Below are 24,920 nucleotides of genomic sequence, written 5' to 3'. Positions count from 1 at the left end.
ACTGGAGCTGATATTTTGGGGAAGTTGGTGTAGATAAAGCGCTTTGAGTGGTCGGAAGACTAGAAAAGCGCTATATAAGTCCAAGTCCAAGTCCAAGTCCATATAAATACATCTCTGAAGTAGGGTTGGGCGGTGTCTGCCAAATTGGCATGTGAAGATGTCCACAGTGAAACATTGCATAAAGGTATCATTTTAACTCATCAAACTGTGATGATGTGTTTGAAAAAAATAGAAATTCATATTATTGAATTATTAATCAGGCATCTTGCTCCTGCTTCAGAAGCTATATCCACCATTACGGATAAAAGGATCTCTGTCATCTTATCAATCGTGAAGTTTTTTTGCCATAAATGAGTGCGTTCCATAGACTATAAAATAAATTCATAATTGCACCAGTTGCTCTCTCTCTCTCCCACTTTCTGTCCTTCTTTCTCTGGTGCGTGCTGTCAAGAGGCAATACGCAATAACAAATATCCAAACTGATGACAATATTTTTTTGGGATTGCTTGTAACAGCCCTAGTGTCCTTCAGTTGCTCTCGCAAAATCAATCTGCGCTATAGGCCGTATATATAAATGGATGATGCGTCTCCACTTCCTCCCACTGTACCAAAGTGAAGCCAAAATATCCCTGTTACGGGAGCTGCAATCTTGACATTTTGACATTTTGATGGCCTGGAGCTGTTGTATTGAGGTCCCGCCCAAGCTAATCGTGAGCCGAACACGACCGCAGCTTGTTAGCGAGAGAAACTCCGCTGCCAATCATAACATCTTGCTCCCTTTTTTTTGTTTTTTATAGCATCAAATAACTAATTAAAACCAAACTTATCAGAAAAATGAACACTTGAACATACATCAGCGTGATAAGAACTACCTTAAATGACAGAAACCATCTTTGGGAAAAATTTATTTGACGTGTACTTTGACTTTTTTTAGTTTGGCCCATGTCCCATCCACTAACATCGAGGACGTGGGCTTTATGAGCTATACTGCAGCCAGCCACCAGGGGGCGATCCAGATGTTTTGGCTTCACTTTTTGGTAGCTCTCATGTCATCCATCTCTATATACAGTCTATGATCTGCGCACTGTTGATAAATCAGAATTGTTGCCTTTGGCGCCACTTCAAACCCGTACCTTAGTGTTGGTTTTAAATCACAATGTTGGGCCTCGTTCATCGGCCCAGCCCTTCTCTGAAGCCACTTTGTTAGTGCTGCTTAGCTCGCCTATTCATACAACCGCTCCCGTCAAACCCATGCATACACTCTGTGATAGAGGCGGGTGTCGACTCCCAGTGGAGATACTGTCTCTCTCTGCTGCGGAGTACAAATGGACAGACAGGACCTTGTACACACACACACACACACACACACACACACACACACACACACACACACACCAGCACTCTCTCTCTTCTCAGTAATGCACTATCGACCTCTTTCCTACTTTGCAGACCTTGGGCTCTCCAGTGGCCTCAACCTGTTAAGTACACAGACACACACACACACACATGCACGCTGTGACCACGCTGACCTTTTAGCTCGCAGAACGAGACTTGATTTCCAATATGGGTTTGTCTTACAGCACTCTGCTCCCTCCCTCCGTCCTCCCTCCAGTCAGTGTTAATGTGATTAGGCTTGTGTGCCTGCTTCCCGCACGCTGTTTCCTTTGTCTTTCTGTCTCTCTTTCTCCTTCCCTCCTTCCATCTTCCTCTCGGTGCTGCCGTAGCTGAGGTAACGCCACGCTGGGGTTCTTTTCTGCGCACCTCTGCTGTGTGCTAATTCACTAATTCACTTTGTCAATCGCTCTCTTCATGGTAGACCATTCCCTCCGTTCTTAATCTAATCTTGCTTACTTCTAGTCCGTTCTCCTCTCTCCCCCTGTGGTCTCTCCCTTTTCTCTCTCCTCAACTCTCCCCCCCCCCCCCCCCCCTCCCATGCTCGCTAACGCTAACACAATGTCATTTCCTGTCTAAATTGGGTAAACGTAGCAGGGCCAAGGGAATCGCAGCATGCTTAATGAAGCATAGTGGCCACTTTACCTGCTAGAGGCTCTGAGCTCTTTATCTCGGCGTTATGTGCGTATACATGGGCGCTGTTCCGACTTCGCAAGCTCCTATTAGCTTCTGTTTTATACGATGAATATCAATCCAAAGTTAAATCTATGTGATGAGGAGAGTGATTGTTGTGTTGGACAAAGACAGAACTTACTAGGGCATTGTAAAAACGGCTCACACACATTCTACTGCGAGTACCATTTGGCCATATGGTTGACGTGACCTTTTATAAAAAGCGAGAGCCCCACTCCGAAAGAAGGTTCATTTCAGAAGTTGCTGAATATTTCTTTTTTTCCGCCACACAGGAAATACCACCAGCGGCTGCTCGACACTTCATTTATCAAGAACCCAAGGCTAAAATGTTCAAAAGCGAAAGAAGTTTATTGAAACCAAAATGGTCGGCCGCTTTGGCTTCACAGCTCATTCATTCCCTCCAGCGTTCACAAATCTCATCAAGCGGCAGATAGGAGGGCCCCTCGCGGGTGGTAGAAGAGCTTTTGAGAGAGAGGTGGCTTCTTTTTTGAAAGCGGGGCCTTATCAGGAGTCGTCTTAGCTTATATTTAGCTGCTATTATCTTGATGTGCTGAGTGGGAATAGATAGAGGGCATTAAAGGGAAGGTTGGGCTGACCGAGATATGGTTGGAAATGACAACCAGGGGAAACGATGACCTCACTTAGGAGCCCTTTGTGGCGGCGCCTCCTGGATGTTCTGTTTGTCTATATCCTCTTCTTCCTCTTGCTTCCTTGATCTGCTACCTCTGGCAGCAGGCGCCGTGCAGGCTGGCAGACTTGGAGTGTGTATGCATGTTGTTCGTATACTTGGACAGGAAATTGTGGGCAACTGGAGTCCCCCGGTCTGCTGAATCCAGGGGGGCAAAGGTAACAGCGAGGGGTTTGGCACGAGATGGAAATTTCTTGCTGCATTCTATATCGAACGTCTTGATCATTTTGATGCATTCTCGCTGCAGGTAGTGTGTGTTTGTGTTGTCTGCTAGAGAGGCAAAGCTGAGTGGAGTGAGGTTGGTGAAGAAGGGCATGTTTGGGGGTTAGAAAGGGTGACGAGAAACAACCAGACACTGTGAAGGCCAGCGGCGTACTAGTTGGCCCAAGAGCTTCAGGCGCTGTCCCCCAGCCAGCCTCGCCTGCCTACAGCAATATTTACGACCGTTTTTTGGCAGGTGAGAGTAATTGAACAAGCATTTGTTATTTGGCAAACGCGTCTCTGGCTGCCGTGTCTGCTGGGCTCGGAGAACGCCCCTCGTGTTGTAGTTTTTAACACTTTGTTAATTGGGCCACATTCAAACAGCGGTTGTAATGTGTTTTGAATGATCAGAGGTGATGGTTTATTGCTGTATGTTTAATTGCGGGTGGAAATGTGACACTTATAGCCCTTTATTATGCTTTTTTTTGGTAGATTTTTTGATTGACAGTAGCTGTAACTGACAGTTCTGTACGTGTAGAAATTGAGAAGGGAGTCAATTAAAATGTCTGTATGAATGTGAATAACTTTTTCGTATAGAAAGCAATTGCAGAAACAAGCAACTCAAGTTTTTTTCCAGAAATAATCAGCAGAATAGTGCAGAGAAATGGTGCTATGTCAACTTCTAGCCTCATACCCATACGAATCTATGAATACCGAGGCCTGAATACATTTTAGGAGAGGAGGCACGGAGTTGTACTTGAATGAGAGCCTGCCATTATTTTTATGTGCTCGTAATGTCCATCACGTTTTCTTTAAATAATGCTCTTTTTGTTTTAACCACTCCACCTCTTCTTGTTTTTAATTCAGCCTTAATGTAAGTTGGCAATTACTCCAACAAAAAAAAAAAGAAAAGAAAAAAGGGTGCTCGTGATGGTAAAACGCAGCTTGTTGATTTGATTCCATATTTCTGATGTCTTTAGCACGTTTTTTTTTTTCTTCTCTGTTTTTTTAAGCAACACAAAAGCAGAATTCAAGTTGATTGCAAGTGGCGTGCAATTATGCCCTTGTATTTCCTCTGCTTCTCTGCTGCGCTCCCCTTCTCACTCACTCCCTCCTCTCTCTTTTTCCAACCCCTCGGTTAGAAAACGACGCAGAAGAAATAAAACCGTCGGAGGCTCCTCGCTGAGCTAATACAGGAAAACGATTGTGAGCGTTTTCTAGCAGAGCATCGGCTTAAATTAAACGGCACATTTTACGAGAGCTCTGTAAATCACGCAACTCGGGGGCTCGAGACATGTAAAAACACAACATTGGTTTAAATGGTACGTTGGGCACAATTAAAGGTACTTATACTGATGGCACCTTAGTTTTTGGCAAGGTGCTTGGGGGTAGATGGAAAAGCACTCTTAATGGTCACAGCCAGAAGTGAATTTTTGACTCTGTGTGTTGTTAAAGGGAGCCTGGTCCCTCATATAACGTGAGTGTGTTTCTTCTGTTATCCCGGTAGAATGGACCATTATATCATGAGCAGCGTTTGTGTGAGAGAGAGAGAGAAATGGCGATGTGAGGACAGGGCGTCACTGTCCCGTGAAGCCACCAGGCTGTGCGGGCAAACCGGGCCAAGAGCAACAGCTGACCCGCAAACACACAAAGAGCGACACACACTCTCTTTCTCTCCTTCGCCGCAGCTTTAGAGGAGCACGGTTTTTTCTGCTGACATGTTTTACACGTGCAGACCCGCATCAGCTGCGACTGTCTGTCCTCCTGCCCACAGTGCTGTTCTTTTTACTGCGCCTCTTGGTAGCTTTAAAAGCCTCTGCGCCGTTCTCACTTCTTCGTCCGCTGATTTCATGTGACAGGTGCATTCCTCCGGGCGGGGGAAGAGTTTGAGCTTTTTATTAAAGCACATGAATCAATTAAGAGCCGCGGTGCTGTGGGGCACAAGCACATGAACGCTCTCTCCTCTATGTAGAATCTCGCCAGGAAAGGAGCCAGCGTTGATAATAAAGCAGCGCAGGGCTGACTAGTATGAAGACAGGGTGTGCCGTGCGTGGCTGGGTGTCGGTTACCAGCCTGTCCTGTGATAAGTGAGGCAGTTATGGTCGATACTGTGAGGCAAGATGAACAGGTGATGCAGGAATGGCTCCTTTCCACATAATGCGGTTATCTCGTGAGAAGTCATGGTCAGTTGCTTACATTTTAACTGCCTGATAAAAAACTGCTTTATCTGCATTATTGAGTTTCAAGAACAAAACACATGTCACATGTGAAAGGCATAATGGAAACATGTTGGCAAAATATGTTCTGTTTTGTTCACATCATTTTCACTGCTTTCATTCTTTTGTTACACAACAGTAAAGTCAGGCCTCGGCTGTACCGTTCAGAGGTTTTGTATGTGGACACAACAGGTCACAGTCGGACTAAAAAGTAAAATGTCAGTCTGAAAACCCCTTCCCACTGGGAAAAACATGCACTTGATGTAACGCCGTCGGCTCTGAAGAGGGAAAACCTTTAAAGAAATTGTACACATTAGCGCACAGCCTGAAATGTTCCAGATAAATGGATGTATTTCAAGTTATGTGTACATTTACAGGTCACAGCGTGCACCGAGACATTTAGCCTTTTCTCCTTCTTTTCCCTCCCCCCCTCTCCTGCCAAGTCTGTGGCAGGTTAATAAAATAAACATACATCCACCAGTGGCGATGGCAGGCATGTCAGACTCCCTTAGCTGTCATCAGCCGTGTGTATATATATGTGTGTGTGTTTGTGTGTGTGTGTGTGTGGGTTATTTGATGCGTGTGTGTGTGTGTGTGAGTCTATTTCCAACACAGACTGTCACTTTTAGCTGGGGCTTGTCTGTCAAAGCCCTCTCTCTGTTAGTGCCTCTTCCCCGGCACATTGGAGCCCATATGGGGCAGCAGGGCATTAGCTTAGCACGCTGTGTATCAGTCTGACTCTTCATCAGAGTTCACCGGGGACACGGGTTGTTATTCTACTCTATTTGGTTAAATAGTGCATCTTCCTGTGGGAAAATGATGTAATTTGATAGCTCTGATTGGCAGTGTGTTTTATAAATGTTGTTCATTTACTACATCAGCTGTTTGTCTGATTTTATAAATGTGTTGTGTGGAAAAATATATTTTTAAGCAACAAAAAAAAATTGTCTGGTTTCAGCTTCTCGAATGTGAGCATTAATCCATTTTTCGTTATTTGCTGAAATTCTATAGACTAAACTAGGGATGTCAAAATACCAGAAATGTACTATTTGCATACTGGTTTTTGTTAGGAAGTTAAACGGGTCATAATTCCCTCTCTATTACCTATTTTATACTGCTGTGAAAACATCTCCTTCAAACAACTGGATTTATTCAAGTTACTTTGAACACATCATGTTGACGTAAGAATTCCCCTTTGCCCAATACTCTGAATATACGAATACTGAATAGAGCCTGAATGCATCATACTGTACATCAATGACACCTCCCGTGTTGAAATCGGCAGGACGAATGAATAGTCACTAGATTACCCGACAATGAAAATAGGCATCAGTTGCAGCTCTAATGTTCACTATTTTGCTCTGCTCTGTGCTTCTTTGGGGTAAACTGGTCAGCTTTTTAACCATGCCTGGTTTCTCACTTTCTTTAGAGATTAACTACTGCGGGCCTGGAGAGGATGTTGAAGAGTAGCGGCTTGTGTGTATATGTGTGTGTGTGTGTGGGCCCTTGTCCTCTAAAGGCTTTGTGGTGTAGGCCAAGCACAACACAGCTGCCCACCCACCCAATCTGTCTCCCTCTCTCTCTCTTTCTCTCTCCCTCACACACACCATCTCTCTCTCTCTCTTTCCCTCTTTGAAGTTTGTCCCAGTCCAGTAGAGTGGTACAGGGTCAGGATGGAGAGGAGGATTAACGAGGCCCCTGGTATAGACGGATGAAAGGATGGTGGGATGAATGGTCTTTATGAAGTGTTAGATGAGAGGAGGGAAGGCCAGGTGATGACGGCCGGTGGACTTTGGTTCGAAAGCAGACGCTGTGATAGAGAGCCCAGATCTAAGGTTTAGATTAAAGTCGGGATCAGTCCTGGCAGCACTGATATCGGCACAGGACCTGATGCACTTCTGACTGTGACCATATTTACGGTAGTGTTTTGTGTGTCACCTCTGGCTATAGATTTGAATGTAACTTTTTTTTGTTTGCTGCCTCCAGAGGTGGAAGTTCAAACACAAGTTGAAATGTCCCATCACCTAATGTGAAAAAAGAGTTTTGACAAGTAGCGTGACGTTGGCCTCATGTTGCCCTATTGTTCATTAGGCGACAGTGCGGCTCCAGTGTGGTTTTCAATAGTTGTTGGGTTGGATTCCATGTTCAGTGCTCATATAGGGAAAAACCTTCTCTATTGTGGTGTTTATCTTCCTCTTGATTGTGTAGCTCGGCTCACGCAATCAAAAAAACAACATGCATATTACACACACACACACACACACACACACGCCACAAAGGTATGTGAGCACACACGCCACTGCGCCACCGCCGCATTAAACCTCCCCACCTCGCAGCTCTCGGCGCTGCTGCGCGGCATTAAACAGACAGTGATTGATCTACGGTATGATTGTTTATTTTGCCTCGCTGTCAGTGATGGATGAAGATTTGCGCGCGTTTGAAAAGCCTGCGTGAAATATGGAGGAGAGAGCGCGGAAAGGAGGGAGGGGGGTTGTTTTTAAAATCAACTTCCCCAAGGAGAAATAGCAGCGGGCCTACGGGACGACCTGTCATCACACCTTCACCTCGTCTCCAAATTTAACGCCCCCCCATGTAGCGCAGTAGGAACTCTGCAATCATCATTTTAATAACTGACACAAAAACAATTTACGCCACAAGGAAAATAACTGTTTACACTCGTATAGACGAGCCGGCTGATTTGTGTGGACGCTGCATGTGTAGAGGAATTTTCAGTCACCGTATGCATTCAGCGTCTCAGATTAACCTGCCATTAGTTTCTCATTGACACAACAGCCCACATGCTAATCAAAGTCTCCCCTATCGCGCCATTGTCTTTGCCGCAGCATTTGAAGCTCGTGGCAACATACATTCAGCTGCAAATGTGTGACACGTCTCTTTAAAACCCCTAAAGCTATTGACATTCAGCAGGCTCTGTTGTCCTCTACAGATGCCAGTTGATTGAATTCCTTCATCCTCACAGAGCGCCGCATACAAAACTTCCCTCTGTCTACAGATGACAGGCTCCGAGCAGCAAGACATTTCTAACACCCTCTTCAGTTACCATCCCCCCCAAGAGGCCAAAAAGGAACCAGGGTGAATGAATAGAAAGGGGAACTCGAGACACAATGCCTACCTGTCCTCCCTCCCTCTCTTCCTCCCACTAACTCCCCTGTGACACCCCTTCTTTTCTTTTTTTTTTTGCTGGCAGAAGCTGTCTGACTCCTCCGATTCCTTTCACACGGGCAGATGGCTCGATCGGGAGTTTCTCCAACCCAGACTTAAAAATCAAACCCCAAATCCTCCATCTTCCCTCTACTAATATTTTTTTTTTTTTTTGAGATTTTACTCATAACAGACGCCTTGTTTGTCTGCCAGTTTCTGTAAACCATGGAAACCAGGCTTCCCCTTTTTCACATCTTGTTTCTCTCTCTTTCAAAAAAACGTTTTCGCTCTCACGTGCCAAAAACATCTCTCTGAATCCGAGCGCATTTGAAGACGAAAAGGAGATGCTCCGCTTCAGTCGTCTTGTCTCCTTTTAAGCGGCGATAACTTTAGCACATTGCACATCATTAGCGAGGGCGAGGTTCAGAGTGAGGTGAGTGAGCTTACAGCTGCGAGTTAAAGTTGTAACACATGCTGCGGAGTTTTAGCGTTCAGCGCGTCCCGGTCTAATTGGGTTCTAGTGTGCAGAATGTTTGCTGTTAACGACAACGAAATCTGCCTTTTGAAAGATCGCTTATTATGCTGTGACTGGGTGGAAACTAAAGAAATAAAGAAATGGCTTTTAGGACATTATTTTCAAAGCTTTAAAGATTAGAAACAGCGATCTAGGACATCACGGCCATGGCTTAAAGCTTAACTTTAATTTGAGATCAAGCCCATGCAAGATACTTGATATGATGTTGGGCCAGGGAATTCAAAGTTCCCATTTCACCTTTCAGTTTTAAATTAGAACCATGTGACCATAACCTCTTGCGGGCAGAGGATTTGCTCCCCATCGGCGACTGAAAAGACCCTCTTTCTTTGCTCTGCCCGGGTCTTCCACAGCACTTTGTCATGTAAAGAGGCCCTTATCTGGCTCTGGTTGGGGGGTAAAGAGGCTGGAGAGAAATAGCAAGCTGGATCCCTGGGGCCAACAGAGATCGACGCATGGTAAATAAGTGACTGTGATTGACGGGTCCTTTTGAGCAGAGTGGCTCCGGCCCGCCCACCGATGTGCCTGCCGGGAGGTCAACTTTGACCCCTTCCGGCCACCTGCTTGCCCCCGACCTTTGACCTTTAGCTGGACTTATGCGTGGACCGCATGTGGCCTTCGATAAGAAATGAGGTGGTTGTTTTGCAAGCAGGCTTTTGTTTGTGTTTTTGTGTGTTTAAATATATTTTACCATATATACATTGACCATTACGTAGCACAATAAATAGCTTTTTCATTTCCTCCCCTCTCAATCCACTTTAAACACTCTTAAAGGGGAACTACGCATAATTTCAAAATTCATATGTAATTCTATGGTCTAAGACAGTCCAAAAATATTAGCAAACATGAACGACTCTCTCCCAAATCCAAAAACTAGAGTGCTAAACCTTAAACTTGTGATGTCATAGGGTATAAAGTGTGGAGCTGCTCCATAGACAATGAATAGGGAGAGATGTTATAAGACACTGAGAGCACCCAGGGGACTGTTCAGAGTATATGGGAACATTTTCTGTTTCAGTACTGAGAACACTACAATAGAATAAAGCTCATTTAGGTATAAAAAAGAAATCAAACATTTTGTGGTTTGAGAAAATCAGTCTCACTATGACATCACAAGTTTGAGACTCACTTCTCTGGTTTTCTGGCTTTTAGAGAGAGTAGCTCATGTTCACAAATATTGATTGACTTCACTAGGTCATGGCACAATAACATATTGGGATTCTTAATTTAGGTGGTGTTCCCCTTTAATACCTGCCTGACCCCATGTTACAGCTACAAACTCTGATCCACCTCATTGAACGTTTCAGCAAATGATTTCTCATTTAGCCCATGCAGGTTACTCTCACCCGCCTCGTGTGCTGCAATTTCCGCCACGTCCTCTGGCTTTCCGCTCCGCTCCACGAGCGTTACATTTGTTTCGCCGCGTCTCGTAAATGGCCGGCCAACAATGACAATTTAATGGACGAAACGAGGGGCTGGGAAGTGTAGCGATTTCACAAGGCCTGATTTAATTTCCCTCATTCGGGGGCTAAATTGGGCCGCGTCGTCGGGGTAAATAAACAGAATGCATCTGGACTGCAATAAAGAGAGCGAAGCGGCAAGAGGGGGTGTGTGTGAATAAGAGGCTGTGCTGTAAAGGTTGCTTTCTTCATTCCCCCGTGAACGGTTATAGATTTATTACAGAGTGCTTGTCTTGCACTTCGCTCGTGGACTAGCTTAGCCTTTTGAATGGTGCAGTAAATAAAAAAGACTTTAGGTGTTTGTGTGCGTGTGTGTGTGTAGATATGACTGTGTGTATCGCCACCTCTCATTGTTCATATTACAGATTCATTGTAGTTTGCAGTTTCATTTAACTTTATTGGCTGTGATTGGTCATTTTGGCAAGATCGAAGGTCATGAGATTGTGTTTGGCTCCGGTCCACTTCAGCCCATACTCGCTGAGTATTGCCACTCTTTTGAGATTTTGCACACAGTCACAGCTGCTTTTTCCATGAGGATTATAACTGAGAAGTCGGTCTTTGTTGCCAAATCCAAAAAGAAAAACTCATTGGTATGTAACAGGGATTGCGGAGGCCGCAAAGCAGCCATTTCGCTGAACAAAGCGCTCGGTCATGTGTCCGTGTGTATGCGGTTACACAGTGTTTGCGCGCGTGTGTGCACCCAGGAGCTCTGAAGTGTGTCATGTCCTGACATATGTTTACTGTGACCCCCTGTTGTTGTCAATTAAATGCCAGCACATGTAGGTGTGGGATCATAATGGCGGACTTTTCAGTGTTTGTGTGTAAGTCATGTGCTCATTCAAGATAAATGACGTGCACACAGGGAGATTTAAGGCAGGGTGAGAAACACTGTGTGTACGTCACATTCCTCAAAGTGAGAGCCAGATTAAACAAAAGAGCAGCTTTATGACGCCCAGACACACCCTCCCTCCCCTCCCGCTCCTCTCTTCCTCTTTGATATTGAATTACCTCAATGACCAGGAGAGGCAACAAAGTAATAACATGCCTCAACTATTGAACCAACCCACAGCTCCCACATAGCTCTTTTTCCTGCTGACGTCAGCTCCCCCACCGTGCGACGCAGGCCCTCTATGCACACGGCGGCATCTCATTTCCATAAGGAAAATAGTTCAGTAGACTCGGAGCCAGAGGGTAATTATTTGCTTTGTTAAATTGGGTAATTAACTTGTCACCCATGTGATATTTGTGGCTTGTTCACAACAGTTTGATTCACCCTCCTCCCTCCTCTTCCCTCTTTAAGCAATAGGAGACTGCGAAATAATTGTGTTGTCTATGAAATAATAGTTATGTTGCCTAATTATGGCTTTGTTGGAATGGTCTCATTTGTCTGGCAAGTTACATGAAAAATTGCACAGTAGTGTCATCAGAAATATTTCAACTGCAAGCGCACCCTTTCTTTTCAATAAATACTTGACATATATATTTAAATAAGCGTAGTTTGTAATAATATTTTCCTGCTTCCTGGTAGATGAGGTACATTTTGAAGGCGGGTTCTAGACATATTCCTGTTTGTTACAGTTGAAAAAGATGACGTGTAGGAGGTGCCGTTTCTTTGATTCATATGTAAGCCACATGTGAAGGCATATAATTAGCAACCCACGATTGTACATGTGCACACACATTCAGACACACGCTCGCACGCATATAGCGCCGACTTGCACGTCAGAAACAGCTGCTAGGGAGAAGGGATGGATATGCACCTCTTGGCCCGGACTATGTGTGTATGTGTACATAGCAGCACACAGTCTGCCAGTAATGATCCAGACAAGCACTTGTATAGTGTGAGCTTTTAAGTCCTTCAGAGACAATCTTGTGTATCTATGTGTATATGTGTGTGTACAGTGTAAAAAGAGCGCTGTGTTGTGACGTGCTTGTTAGCGAGATTGTCAGCCAGAGAGAGACTTGACCTTACATGGTTTGTACAAGGTACTCTGTTGTTGCTGTCATCAGTCCCAGTCACACTGGTGGAAAACGGGTCTCTTTGCTTCGCACAGCAGTCCTAGCAGAGGGATTTTAATTGTATCGCTGGTGTGAGATGTCAGGCTAAAAGACGTTATCATTTTCCAGAGGAGAGGCATGTTAACATACCAAATATAATTTCACTTTCTGCCCTTTTTAATACCACAGCGATCAAAGTGGAGGAATCTTGTTAACGCATACCACTGTGAAGTTGCAATGAAAAAGAGGTATTTTTGAACATTCCTGTCGGATAGAAAACCATACACAGCCTTCAGTCAAACAAAACGATCTGTTCAGTTGTGGAAAAGCAGGTATGATTCTGGAGTGGAGCCTGAACCTTTAGGAGTTCCTGATCCACAGGCCGGGACTTTGCATCGTGTTTTCAAAATGGGATTTAGGAGCGCCGGCCAATATTTTGTCATGTTCTCATCTCGGCTCAGTTTGGTTTGTTTATGGTCTGGATCCTCACGCCATCCTACCCCTGCAAGCAGCTGCATGTAGACTCACACACACAGAGCGAGGACATGTGTGCACAGTTGCACACACACAAAGTCAGGCTTACCCTCAAGTGACTTTACTCACAAGTGTGCACAGACGTCAGTGCCAACAGAGGGCATCTCAGGACACAGAGATACTAAGGGTGTAACAGCATCCTCTTGGTACACCCTGTCACAGCTGTTTATGTCTACTACTCGCGTACACGGAACAAGAATTCTGCAGCGCGAGTCTTATCCAGAAAGTTCTGGCAGCGCACCAGTTGTTGTCAGCTGTGGCATACTAGTTTCAGCCCGGTTCGCCCGGTTTATCAAGCTCAATGGACAACAATTTGTGTCAAACTGTATGCCAACACTGTTAAACTGAAGTAGGTTTTATCCGTGGATCCACTTTAAACATTGAATTTACGACGGCATCACCTGAATGTGTCTATTTTGATGTTTTCAGTAAGGTTGCACAATTAATCGCCATTATATTGAAATCGCAATACGGCCTGTTGACATTTTTCAAATCGCAGGATAAAGAGGAAATCGCAATATTTGTTAGAGTTGAAATATGTGTCAAAATCGTACTTTAAATGAAATATTGTCGTGCTGCGGAGATGTCCTGGCCTACACATCATATATCATATTCTACAGCCTTAAGAAAACATCTTTGTTTGGTACAGATCCCCCCCGCCCCCCAAACAAAATCCCACCATAAGTTTGTCAATGATAATGAGAATAATGATGTAAAAATGATCATTCCCTCTAATATCGACAGTCATATCACAATTGCAATAACAGTCAAAATTAAATTAAATATTTTTTTCAAAATCATGCATTCCTAGTTTTGAGCATCACTACAATGTGCCTTTACTTGTGTATTTTAGTCAGTCCGTTGTTCCTGCCTGTATGAACGAGCATTAAGCTGCAGTTCAGGAATGAGCAACACTTCAGAGTCATATGATGGAGCATTACATTAGACTTTTGTGTTATTTATTTTTCTTATTCATTTATCTTTTATTGGCATTATGACAGTATTTGAGTGAATGTTTATAATTTTCAAAATAAATGAAAAAAATATTTTCTTTGTTTTCCCAAAAACGTACCGAACCGTGACCGCATAACCGAGATACATACAGAACTTTGAATTTTGTGTACCATTGCACCCCTAATAGATACCAACTAGGGCTGACCCTAAAGCTTCGAAGCTTTGGCCGTTGTCATGGTAATCAACCTCCAGACCAGTATTCAAATGCTTTTTTTTGTTGTTATAAAAGTATGTAATAATAATGTATTAATCCCAAATTAGCCTATGAAATAAGGAATAATCCCACAACATTATTCATGATTCATATCCAACAAGAGTGATTATTAGTTATGCGTATGTGTAGAAGTGTGTGTGTGTGTGTGTATAGAAGTGTGGCAGTGGCACTGTCCCGAAGCTTCCAATACCTTTTGAATATTTCTCACCGAAGCTTCGAAGCCCAAAAAATGGTATTGGAGACAGCCTAATACCGACACACACACACACACACACACACACACACACACACACACCCACCCAGAGCGCTGCCCCACCTCCAGCCTGGCTAGTTGTCGCCCGCGTGCCCCCACCAGCCGTCTGCCAACAGGCGGGTTAATATTGCCACCAGCTGCAGAGGGGGTGATGCCAACCGATGCCAACCGGCACCAGGCCCAGAGTGGCCACACAGGAGCCACTGTGTGCTTCTCCTCTCTCCTTTTCTCCTCTCCTTTTCCTTGACACTGTTTATTTTCCTGTTCACACTGCTTTTTTTTTTTTCCTGTTCTGCTTCTATTCAAAGTGAAATTTTGAATATGAAATGTCACTGTGTGTGTGTGTGTGTGTTCGCATGCATATATGGAGCAGTGTGAATGCTCAATGGATCCAGGCCGTTCCAGGGCGGTCATCCATCTCAATGAACAATACTGGACGGTGCATTGGCTGCATGCATGTGTGAGAGAAAGAAAGATGCAGTAATGGAGCGGTGCATTATGGGCTAACAGAAAGGCAGGCTTTCCATTTCCATTTCTTCTGTCAGTCACTTCTTACACCTTTCCTGAGAATGTGTCTCTCCGTCTCAAGGCTCTTTTGTTTTTCTACCATGTAACCTGTTCTCGCGTGTTTGCCTAAAACCACAACCTCATGCTGCTTTATTGTATCTTGGAAGGTAAAGCAGTAGCATTTGGAAGCTCTGCAGGTTGAATAGGGACGCTGACCCGGGGGGGGGGGGGGGTTTCAAGGTAAACATTACTCAGAGGGTTGCAGAGGATCAAATGTACACACACCCAACATTTCATCAACACATGATGTCTGTGGTTCTGTGTGTCAGGCTGAGCAAATAAGGATGTAACACTGAGGTTAGGCCAACATCCAGCATGACAAAGAACCAAAACCACACAGTTATTTATTCCCTATTTTTTAATTTAACTGTATTAGACACATTACATCAGTTACATCTTGATGGGATAAGATGTCACACTGTTTTGTATTATGTTTCCTATTATAATTCAGCAATTCCAAATCTTGGGGTTTATTGATAAGCCTCAGGCCATTAAAACTACTATCAAAAACGTTGGCACCATTAAAAGAATTGCTGTGAAAAAAAAAAAAAGTGACAAATGTGAACATGTAACAAAACCACACTTTGGCAGTTGTAAACTGGCTCTCACCTGTGATTTCTTTTTAGCATTAATACTTGCATTTCCATGCCTGGTTACTAAGACTGTTGCTTATATTGCTGCTTTTGCAATCTGTTGCAATGTAGACACAATGTTCGATGGAAGATCAGATAAAATGTGTGTGTAGGAAAGTGCGTGCGTGTGTGCTCATCGATTGAAGACTCCGTCGCCTTCGCATCAACCGACACCGCTGTTCGGTGCGTCTAAAAGTGATTGTACTGAGACTGAACTTCTTTTGATTGGAAGCGGAGAGAAGAGGGCTCCAGAGATGAGGCAGGGAGGTGCAGAGGCCATCTGTTTGTCTTTTCGGCGGAGATGCGAGCGGGATTCAGAATGCTCCGTGACAACATTTGAGGCGTCTCTACGGAGAGCGAGAGATGCTTCTGAAGTGGCTGCTTTTTTTTTCTTCCACAGATGCACTCATTTGCGTTAATCTCAGTTGCATCTCGCAGTAGCTCTTGTGTGGGCAAGCGGCGGCCTTTTTCACACGCTCAATATCTTTTTATATCCTGGTTGTGGAAAGGGGAATTAATGAGTCTTTCTAGTAAAGCAGCTTGTCTGCTCTCGTACAAAGTTCTGCAAGGGTAAATGAGTTTAAAGCCTCGGGCTACGGGTTGTTGTTGTTGTGCCCGTGTGCACGTGTGTGTGATGGGGCTTGTGTGCTTCTTCCTGTCTGATTGCTTACAGCCTCACCTAACTGGATTCCAGATGTAATCCTACAGTCTTTCTGATGAGTCTGACTATCCAAGGCTAACGGGGAGACTTTCTAGACGTCCCCTTCAGGCGTTGCCCTCGCACCGGCTCGCTTCCATACAAATGGCATCTTCCACTAGTAGCAGACAGATGCTGCATAAACTGACCAGAGGCTGGATAGTGGTTCTCTGTATGTTCGTATAAGCCTGCTAGCCTGCAGGCTGTTCCTGTCAGACGAGGTACAAGGCTAATGAGGTTACTCTGTTTCCTGTTTCTGCCTTCCTGTCCCCTCCTTGTGTTTGTGGGAGTGGGAGGGCTTCTTCAGCTCTGTGGCACGACATGTCGGCACGCTGTAACATATGCTTTGAAACCTATTGTTTGTATGGATGTATGCACATACACTCCTCACTTAGGTAAGCTTTTAGCACAGTTTGTCAGGACCGGTAGTATCTTCAGATCCAGTCATGTGACGGGACCGTAACTCTTGAGTTGTCTAACAAATGCAAGAGAATGTGTCAAGTGGTGCCTCATTTAAAGGCCAAACCTGGCAAGAAAAGCTATAGCCTTATACTGTATATCACTGCTGTCATATGAAATAAACTAAACGTTGTTTTTACTTAAATCAAAAGGTGACATGCTCCTCAGCATGCCTATTATTATTATTGTAGTTAGTTTAATGACCCGTGAGTGCATTAAATGCACCCAAAACCCATCGCAAAAATCAAAATGTATTTCCAGTTTGTTAAATAAGTTTTTGTTCATCTCCGTAAATCCAGGGTTTTTAGAGGTCCAGCATCATTTGACCTTGCTTTTAAAGAAAGAAAATATTTCTTAAAGAATTGACCATTAGCCTTGCAAAAGCCTTAGGCAGTTTGCAGGACAAGATTTTATTTATTCATCATGTAGATACTAGGGATGCACCCATACCGGATCGGATATCAGGTCGATACGGATTCAAATAGCTGGATCGGGTATCGTAATAATGGGGCCGATCTATTCAATTAAATTCTATGTCTATATACGATATACATTATAGACTGGAATTTTAATTCCTGTTTAAGTTCTGACCAATTTGTCGCTGCATTAAAAAATGTTTACACTTGAATTGTAATTCCTGTTAATTTTGAAGATTTTTTTTTTATTTAATTTGCTGGTTTACGATTAAGGATCGCAATGTCGTTGTTGCCTTACACATAAAAAGAATGATCGCAGTCACTTCCACACAGTGAGGCATACAGCTGATTAATTAAACACTGGTATCGGATCAGTACTCGGTATCGGCCGATACCCAAAGCCCAGGTAATACCTATTGGAACTGGAAAAAGTCGGATCATCTCTAGTAGATGCAGATATTTCTTCCATATTGTGACCTCTTACACAACTCTTAATACATATAAAGATGTAGGATTAAAGTGTAACATCAATCTAAGTAATTAAATGTCCTGATAGAGCTTTTATTATATGGAAGGAATTTCATAATCTCCAGAGACTCGTAGTGCTCGGTGTCGTATAGCCCGGGTGACAATAAAGAGCACATTCCTTTGGCTGTATATAAAATCTAAAGAAATAAACTACTGACATTAGAAGTCATTGCCCGCGTTTCTCTGTGCGGCACAGCTGCCGTGTGGAGGAGAGAAGGTTAGAACTGCCGCTCTGTTAAGAGGGATCAGCAGCAGAGGTCTTCCAAGGCTCCCGAGGGAATAGCAGGGAGGCGCATGAGCCATTGCCGCTGCTACCATGATGAATGACAGCGTGTTGGGGAGCGCCGTCGATCACAACTGTCCACGTGACCGCTGCTAGAGAGCTTGTGTATGTGTGTGTGAGTGCGGGGGATTGAGTCAAACCTCTGGTCAGCGGCAAGTAGCCAAAGTGAAAGTGATATTGTGACAGAGTTGTAGGGTAAGTGTGTTGAACGAGGCTGTTGCTACTGAATGGGAGCCATTTGTTATGCAACCTGCCAAATTCGAGAGAGAGCGCACACACACACACACACACACACACACACACACACACACGTACACACAAGGGTTGCTTTATACTATATTTTAACACACTTTTCCACCACAAGGCCTGTATTTTAGTTCTATTGTGAGACCAGACGAAGCCCAGTCCTCCGCCTGAACACTCAGCACTCTCAACCTGCCAAATGCAACTTAAGAATATGAGGAATTTTCCTCAGCTGAGCCCTAAAAACCATGGCAACAAGGCTGTGAAACTGACAGAGACACGGCTGCAAAGCTGATATCACGCCGTTACTTTAACATTTCACTTTATGAGAGACACTTAAAATTCCCACAACAACGATTTCACTGTCCTTTCTTGGCTTTGTGGCACCGAATGAACAGGAAAACAGTTGCTTTGAGCCCCGGCTCTTTGCGGTAATGCTCCTCTGGTGCTGTGTATGTATGTATGTACCGAGGCTGCAAGAAACTCCTTCCACGTACTGTTAGATAATCTGTCAGTGCTGCTATAGCAGTCAGTGCTGCAGGAATCCGATTAATAAACCAGTTGTACACATTAGCGAGTTTTTTTTTTTAATCATTTTTATCACACTACTTTGTTGAATACTCTATTCTGATTGGTCAATCACGGCATTCAACGGTCTGTTATTTCTTTATAACTGACCGTTGCTACGGGCGCAGTTCTGATGTCGGACTCTGGCGGACCGCTTTTGTGTCAAATTATTGATTTCTTAAGTAAGTAGCCGTGTAATAAGTGGGATAATGTACAGCCAGTGGGTCATTGTTGTGAAATAAACCCCTTCATCGCCCTGCCAGGGTTTACTTAAAAAATATTCTGGTTTTCATATCCTTCTTTTACTTTAAATTCTAGTTTTCAACACCACAAATTAACAACATCTGTTTGTTTAAAAGGCATTTCTCAAAGTTAATAAAAGACTTGGCTGCATTGTGGGTGAACAGATGGCCCAAAGAATCAATTGATTACATTTCGGGGATGTTTGCAGTCAAACAATTGCCTTTTTAGACACAAGTGGTGCAGCTTTCACGTGGCAGTGGAAAGGTCAGACAGCTGGTTCATTGATTCGTCCGAAATCAAACCTTGAAGACGAGCAATATAAAACAAATAAATGAAATACAGCTTTTTGGGCCTCCCCCTCTTAGTCGATTAGTCGACTAATTGGACTAATTTCTTAAGTCGATTTGTCGTTTTTTATGCTGAATGACTTATTTCCAAGAAAATGAAGAGCATATCTCTGGTAAACATGAGATTTAAAGTGTTTTTTTATGTGATTCTTTGAGGAGAAACTCAGTTTTACAGTGTTAGTCGACTAAGAATTTCTTTGGTCGAGGACAGCCCTAACAAGTTGGAGAATGTATCAGTGTTAATGAAGGTTTGCGTTAGGTGCCGTTTGTGTGTATGTGTGTTTTAGGGTCAAGGGTCAGAACAGGGGTCAGTTGGTCACATAGCCAGTGTGGGTGGGCACCCCAGTCAATTTAAACCCCTTTATTAGGCTGCCAGTTGGGCCTCTTCTGCTCACATGCACACAAATACACACACACACACACACTGGTTCTTCAAAGCTCTGTGACATTTCTTTCTTTCTTTCAGTCAAAATAAACTCGGTCACAGTCTGTATTTAAAAGCTCTCTCTCTCTCCCTCACCCCATCTCTCTCTCTCTCTCTCTCTGTGCTCTACTTTTTACCAGCCTGATAGCGTTTTATGCTCGACAGGGCTGAATGGCGCTGGCGGTCTGTCACTTATGCATGCTCAGATAGATTCAGACTGTGTGTGTGTGTGCGAGTGTGCAAAATGCAGACAGCTGATATGATTGACAGTGGAGACGCGACATGTTTGTGTGTGTGTGTCTGTGACACTGAGCTCAGCAGGAGAGACCGTCGTGGCCAGGCTGCAGACAGGAGGCATTGTTCTGAGGGAGAAACCTCTTATCTGCTGCTTATGATGTTGCGGGGAGAAAAAGGTGGAGAAAGGATGTGGTCACACACAAAAAAATGTCTCTCTTCAGACTGCTTATCTGCCTGGATCAAGTTGATATTTGGGAGTTGTGTTCAATAGCATGTCTGCTTATGAAAAAAACTGTGGTGTAAGTCGTTTACACGATTGCAGCATTCCTTTCATCGCCTCTCGACTCCTGCAGATGGAAGTGTTCTGGGTCCCTGTACTCTAACGGTTGGGGCTATCCCAGCACGGCTAGTTTTAAAGGGAAGGCCCTGTGGCTACACACACACACACACACACACACACACACACATTCCAATGCAGTGAGCTTGGGGTGTAATGAGGCGATTATATAGGGCCTCTCGTCCCCGGCAACCCGGCAACCTTGTTCCATTCGCCTATTCACTGAGCTCCGTGCTGAGCTAAGCATCCGGTCTACTAGAAGCCATGAGGGACATAGGGACCAGGATGTAGTTAGGATCGGAATGCGAGTTTTGTGAGCTAACACGTGCTTCGTAGTTGAGGAAGTTGGCCTGGTTTTAGCCACCGCCTCATTTGTTTGCAGATGACGGTAGTGCTGCTTGTCACATTTTGTTAGTGCCAGGGTGCTTTTTGGGGAAACAGTAGCCATCAGTTACATCAAACGCTGGCTCAAAAACTACCTGGATTGAAAGTTTCCAAATTTCTAGTTAGTTTTATAATGAGTCAATTCTCCTAAAAAAAATGCAGCACAGAAGTTTTTTTATTTGCATCTCTCACTCACAAGATTGCTTTGAAGAGCCCTCCAGTATTGTGGAGGCATAACTTGGACGTCTTGCCGCATTGTCTAGACTCTCTTTAATACTTTGCAGTTGTTTGGGGTCATAATACAGATGCCTTAAATGTTTCTAATCCACAAATGGTTAGCCTTAACCCTAGAATAGTTTACAGTAGTGTATTTAGGAATGAATGGGGACATATCTTGAAAAACTCAACCAACCAACCCACAAACTGTGAAATAAGACAACCCAGTCAGTTTGTGTGGGCTGCCTAGATCAGAAAACATGTGATTCAACAAGCATTCAAATTTGGCTCCCCTTCCTATGTCACATAAAGGCTCATTAGAATATACCGCCCCCCCCCCCATCTGAGTATCTCCACCCACAGCTTGAGAACTACCTTGGGCATGGCTAGAAGGTAACAAGCAAATTGCGAAACTCTCGCGAGATGGTTAAGGTTAGGCATTGACCTTGAATAGTTGAGGTTAGGCGTTGACCTTGAATGGTTGATGTTAGACATTGACCTCGAATGGTTAAGGTTATGCGTTGACCTCGAATAGTTGAGGTTAGGCGTTGACCTTGAATGGTTGATGTTAGACATTGACCTCGAATAGTTGATGTTAGGCGTTGACCTTGAATGGTTCGCAATAATTTTTTGCAAGTTTTTGCACGTTTTCGCAATTTGTGGGTTACCTTCTAGATTCTACCAACTACCTTTGCAAAGATGCGCCATATTTTTCTCGCAAGCCAATCAGAGCAGACTGGGCTTTTTCGGAAGGGGGTCTTAAAGAGACAGGCGCTAAAACGGAGTGTTTCAGACAGAGGGTGAATACAGGTATATTCAGACAGACAGTATAAGGAAAATAATTTGTTTTCTTTCAACATGAAAGCATGTAAACATGTTCTAGTAGAAACCCAAAATACAAGTATCAAGAATCTTAAAGTGAGCATAATATGTCCCCTTTAAATAATTGTTATCGCAGTCATCTGCACCACTTGTGAACCCAGAGCAATGATATCCTCCTCGCAGCCAGTCATCTGGGGCCCATGTGTTGGTGAAAGAGTGAGAAATAGCAAGATGTGGAGAAAGCAGAGGAAAGAGGCTAGTAGTAGGGTAAAGACTGTCCGGACTACTGGATACAATAACCCCAAGCTTTGTTAAAATAACATTTTCCCTCCATTGATCCGTCCATCCATCTCTCCGTCCCTCCTCGTGAAGGGAAATGTGTGTTAGAATAACAGATTTTGGGCCGGTTTTGTAGAGCAGATCGCAGCTGGCGCGTGGCCCACATTCCTCTGCCATGACATCCGCACGGTCTGCAGCAGCACGGCGCTATTTTTAGAACAGCTAGTGAGAACGCACACACACACACACACACACACACACACACACACACACACACACACACACACACAGAGATATGTGCACGTATATGCAGATTCCCAAGTGTGTGAATGTTTACATGTATTAGCTCAAAGGGTTTTTTTTCTCCTAAGAAACATAAATTCGAGACTTTGTTTATACAGTAGTAGTGTTAACAAGATTTTGACTGATTGTAGCTTTGTTTACTTTGATGTTTATACATATACATTGATATATTGGACAATTAATTGTTAAATAAGAAATGAAAATCTTACAACCGAATGTTGCTAATAACCAAACATATTTTTTTTATCACCTTTTAAATCTGTGGTTTCCGTCTCCCCTGTACAGTAAGCTGCAGAGCTGACGCTAGTGTGGCTTGGTGTCACACTTATGCACACACACACACACACACAGAGCACGACACCAATGTTCTTAAAGGCGCAGTGGGTGTTTTTGGTGAATGATGTAATAAGAAATGCTACTCACATTTTAAGTATTCTACCAAATGCTGGTGATGTACTGCTGAATTTTCTGAATAGTCTGGTAGTAAAACATACGTCTGTTCCACAACAAAAGACTCCAGGAATAGTATAGTTTGGGAGCTAACCCTTTAAAAATGGACCTCCTGCGGGGGGCCGCTAGAGATTATTGTTGCCTGATCCTGTTTATATCAATCTAAATAAAAAACATAATAGCTAGAGCATTAATTTTCCAGTGGACAAGCTTCTGTCTTCCGCGTCATCTCGTTATGTTACGTGTGGAACGTAACAAAACTATCAAAACGCCTTTGCACTCAATCTGCTCATGAAAATGAGCTCATGATCTCAAAAACTAAAAAATGTGCGTAGTTCAAATAATTTATGGAATGTTAAAAAAATATTTTGATCATGTTTCTACGTTTAGAAATCTTTTGTATCGATATGTTTTGTGTGTTTATTTAGTAACATTTATGAAAAAACGTCAGATTTTTGTATTTATTTTCACATTTATGGCATTACAATACTTTTATCAATCAGTATGGTTTATTGACTTACATAACCTTTTAGCTTTGTTGTACTGATTTTAGGGATGTGTGAAGCATTTGGTTTCTTGATACTCCACAAAAAAAGACAACACAATAAGCAAAAATACCATTTCTATTGAAGAGTTCAAAGGGTTAAACAAGGAAATTAGTATTTCTTCATCTACATCAGTCAAACACTAAAACAAAATAGTCGGATCTGATTTTGATTTTGATGGCGAGTTTAAAGTTTAAAATGGACACACTGTACATCCAGCACTCTTCATCATCCTCCTTCCCTCTCTATCTCTCTCTTCTTCCTTGTATCTAATACTGCATCCATGGTCCTTTTTTCTGCATCCACTGGTACACACAGCCAATGCAATCCACTTGTTTCCTCATCAACTATCCCAGTTATTGGATTTGCCTGCTGCGGGGAGAGGATTGTTGAGTAAGCCTGGGGTTATGAAGTGGAACCAGCTCCACTTTTCATCCAGTTAGATGAACAGATACAGATGCTGTGATCGATTGATCCCGCTCAGACGTTTGACTTTTTGTTTTCGTTGTCCCGCCGCTGCAAGCTTTTTTAACATTTGCTCTAAAAACTCAGTTTATTCACTTGTGATGGTTGTGATTTCATGGTATTTATTACACAGCTTTGTTGAATACTCGATTCTGATTGGTCAATCACGATGTTCTACTGTCTGTTATTTCTTTATATCAGACCGTTGCTATGTATAACAGACCGTTGCTATGGGCGCAGTTCTGATGGCAGACTTTGGCGGACCGTTTTTGTGTCAAATTATTGATTTCTTAAGTAAGTGGACTTGTAATAAGCGGGATAATGTACAGCTAGCTAGTCATTGTTGTGAAATAAACCCTAGAAGGCGATGAAAAACCCCTCTGCTTCATTTCGGGGTGCCGCATCGCCCTGTCTGGGTTTATTTCACAACAATAGCTATTCATTCACTTTTCTTGCTCTAAATTGTAACGTGCATTTTTTTCAATATAATCTTACAACAAAAATTGCTATTTAAGTAAGTAAGAAACACAAACTATAGCTGGAGATGACATTATATTTTGAATTTAATAAATTGAAATGTTACAAAATTAAAAACTGCTTCTCGGGTGTGCATTCAGTGATATTTTCTCCCCGTGGATTACATATTTTTGGAGATGTTTTATGGGGTAAAAGGTTTAAAGAAGCCAAGAGGTATTACGTTGGTATACTTCCAAGCACTGTCTGATTAATGGCAGCATGTGTGTGTGACAGAGAGAGATGGAGGCACAGTATCCCTATGGATGCCTAAAAGGGGTCTGTCTCTGTATGTCTGTGTGTTTTTTGCAGGTCGGATTACCTGTGTGTGTATTCCATAGGAGTTGGATGGGGGTGGAGTTGCCGGGTGACAGTAGGCTCACCGCGTTCCCTGATGCATCACTTGGTTACACACACACACACACACACACACACACTCTCGCATGTGCACTGAAAAGGTCCCTGCGCTCATTAGTGGGATTCCACTAGCCTGATGGGAGCTGGTCGGGGTGTAGATGTGTGTGTCAGTGCCAGGTAGCGCTCGGCTGGCATTGCTCTGCGTAAGAGCTGTCTCTAAAGAGCTCTGGCAATACCTCAGAAACACAC

General features: G+C 43.5%; 1 protein-coding gene across 1 annotated transcript in view; it reads left to right on the top strand.

The window, feature by feature from the left end:
- Window positions 1–24,920, top strand: part of jarid2b (jumonji and AT-rich interaction domain containing 2b) — a 117,453-nt gene that overhangs the window by 28,494 nt on the left and 64,039 nt on the right. The gene's annotated exons all lie outside the window — the stretch shown is intronic.

The sequence above is a fragment of the Sebastes fasciatus genome, chromosome 17 (assembly GCF_043250625.1).
Source record: "Sebastes fasciatus isolate fSebFas1 chromosome 17, fSebFas1.pri, whole genome shotgun sequence".
Taxonomy (NCBI): Eukaryota; Metazoa; Chordata; class Actinopteri; order Perciformes; family Sebastidae; genus Sebastes; species Sebastes fasciatus.
The sequence above is the reverse complement of the archived record's forward strand: the minus strand, read 5'-3'. Positions and strand labels throughout refer to the sequence as shown.